Source organism: Ipomoea triloba, chromosome 4 (genome assembly GCF_003576645.1).
Source record: "Ipomoea triloba cultivar NCNSP0323 chromosome 4, ASM357664v1".
NCBI classification, from domain to species: domain Eukaryota; kingdom Viridiplantae; phylum Streptophyta; class Magnoliopsida; order Solanales; family Convolvulaceae; genus Ipomoea; species Ipomoea triloba.
In genome coordinates, this window is record NC_044919.1 from 5,159,358 (window position 1) to 5,162,500 (window position 3,143).

Here is a 3,143-nt window from a genome sequence, read left to right on the forward strand (position 1 = left end):
TATATATATATATATATATATATATATATATATATATATATATATATATATATATATATATATATATACTACAAAAGACAGGTCAAAATAAAACATGGCTTGCTAGAAGTCCGATCACGATTGACATCAATATCATGACATGATGGTGAATTGGTGATGGTTGATGTGGTCTACATTTTTATTGTACTTCTAAAAATAGTTTTCATGCCTTCCTTTACGTCGTAACGCTCTCTTCAAGTACTCTAGTATCGAAGATCACAATGGAACTCACAATCGTGACCTCTTATCTTAGCTTACCGATATGATTCTTCTTATCACAATGACAATCATCACATGCGTGACAATTAGTGTGGGCCCCAATCCACTTTAAAAATTAGGTTTCGCCTCCCACGATGACCATCATGAAGTGACCCCGATTGTGATACCTAAGATCCTCGTTAGCACAAGAAGATCACATATCTACCAAATTAATTAGTAATAACTTGCTGAACAAGTCATTACAAGACTTAAAACAACCGAATTATACTATTTGGTCGACTTAGAAGTTTATTTCATCGTTTTCCTATGTTATATGCAAAAGATTTTTTTTCTGTTTTTTGTAAAAGAAGAATAAAAGACTCATTTATATTCCATCAAATCAATGATTACAAACATGGAAGTGATGGACCAATAAAAGCTAATCTATGCCGGGTTCGTTCATTCGTTGTATATATAATCCGATAGAAAGTTCGTCTACGAATTCCAAAAAGACGGTTTGACTTGGTCAACGGTTCGGTCATAAGTCGTCACATATTTACATTACCTACTTTAGACATAGTGTAAACGTATTCCTCGTGCTCAATTGACCCCTTTGCAATGCATGGATTCATCATTTATGGACATATATATATATATATATTTGCGTAGTCTTCTCCTTGCTATTACCCATATTTCCCAATCATGTAGCCCTACAATGATACTCGAAGCTTCCAAAGCCTCGCTAATCCTGGCGGCATTGACGGATAGATGAAGCTTTTGGAGGCAATAATGGTTGCGTGGTTGCCTTGTTGGTAAGTTTGAGGTTAATTAGGAGTTGCTTTCCTGTTACTGGTTATCTTGCTGGTGAGATGTTTTACAGGGTGATCTGAAAGCAGGGAGAATGGCAGCGATACGGAGGGATTGGATTTGATCGGAATCGTTGAGATCAGATGCTGTTACGGTAGTAATCGTCGTGATTCTTGGAGGGTTGTCACTGGAAGTGACTCTTATTCTTGCCTATTCGATGAAGGGAATGATGAGTGATAAAGCAATGACGACGAGTCACGCCTGCCTGCGACTACAACTATTCGTGCGTAATAGGTATGGTTTCAATTCAGCTAGTGTTAATGGCGTTTTTTTATATATCATAATATATTCGTGGTGCAGTCAAGGTGTTTGATTGTTTGCTTGAAAGAAATTAAGCATAAAACATATAATCATTTGTTGCACTGATCATCAGAATATCATTTATTTGTTGGTTCACTTGTTCCCATTAGCTAGTCCATTAGTGTCCTATACTTCTTTTATCTGTGTTATTTCTCTTAGAACAATCAAAATTACAAATGCAGATTAGATAACAAAATGCAAACCCATTATTGTTTTATGTTCTTTTAACGAGGTTTTCTCCTCGCCCTGTGACCTGCTCAAACTCAGGGGTTTGAGGATCGAACCTCCAACCTCTCGGCTGTCAAATTTGCTGGTCTGAATTTTTGTTCTCTGGTTCAGTTTATTTATTTTTAATTTGCTTATGATCTCTCTGGACATGGTTCTTTGCTTCCATTGCCACTTTGAATTGATACAATTAGCCACGAGAAGCTTCTGTCAAATTCCGAAATAGGAAAAAAGGAATTTTCTCATTCATATTGAAATAACATACATTACTCTAAAAGATGAGCAATAATAACAACATTGTTTACAATCATACTGCAATTCATAAATTTAATACATGCATATGGGAAGAATACTTATGCTAATCATATTACAAGAATTTCAAGTTCTTCAATTTGAGATAACTGAATATTGGTCTCTTTGGAACAGGGAAGCACTTGATGAGCCAGCCAACAGGCCAAGATGCAGCTGCTAGTCCAATGCAGACTCCCCACTGCCCCCAATTCAACCTCTCTGTATCTGCAAACTTTTTCAGAAACTCAACCATCACTACCTGAAGAACAACAGTTATACCAATAATCCCCACAAACAACTTGTTCTTGTGTATCCCCTGGAAGACATTCCTCTTCTCCAGCTCACGCGCATTGAACTCGTTGAACACTTGGCAAAAAACAAAAGTGTTGAAGATCAAAGTGTCATTTACTTTTGAACTCACCCTGAAAATTGACTCACCTCTAAACTGTAAGGTCAGGAGGATAGATATTTGATATAAAGCCTGAGCTAGAAGATTCCTCCACATAATGTTGGTGATTAATGGTTCTGTTCTTTCCACAGGTGGCTTCTTCATGAGCTCCTTTGTTGGTTTCTCTGTTGCAAGGGCTAATGCTCCTAGAGTATCCATAATCAGATTGACCCATAGTAGCTGAACTGCTGTTAGGGGAACTTCTCCGGCTGAAACTGCAGCTACAAAGTTGATCACGAGGGCTGCTACATTGACTGTGAGTTGAAACTGAATGAACTTTTGGATATTGTTGTACACACATCTTCCCCATTTCAGAACTGTGGCTACAGAGGCAAAGTTATCATCCAGGATCACAATATCTGAACTCTCTTTAGCTACTTCTGTGCCCTGGATTCCCATTGAAAGCCCTATATCAGCTTCTTTTAAAGCTGGTGCATCGTTGGTACCATCACCTGTGACTGCAACTATGTGGCCTTTCTTTCTCAGACACTGCACCATTAGAAGCTTGTCAAATGGAGAGGATCTTGCCATCACACAGATTTTTTCAACTCTCTCCATCCTCTGTTCTTCTGTGAGGTTTCGAAATTCAATTCCTTCTATGACTGCTCCTTCTTCTGTTTGATTATACTGCAAAATTCCACACTCTGTTGCTATAGCCTTTGCAGTGAAGATGTTATCTCCAGTGATCATCTTGATGTTTACACCAGCATATTGGCAATCTTCTACAGCTTTCTTCACACCAGCTCTACATGGATCTTTGATGCCAACAAGCCCC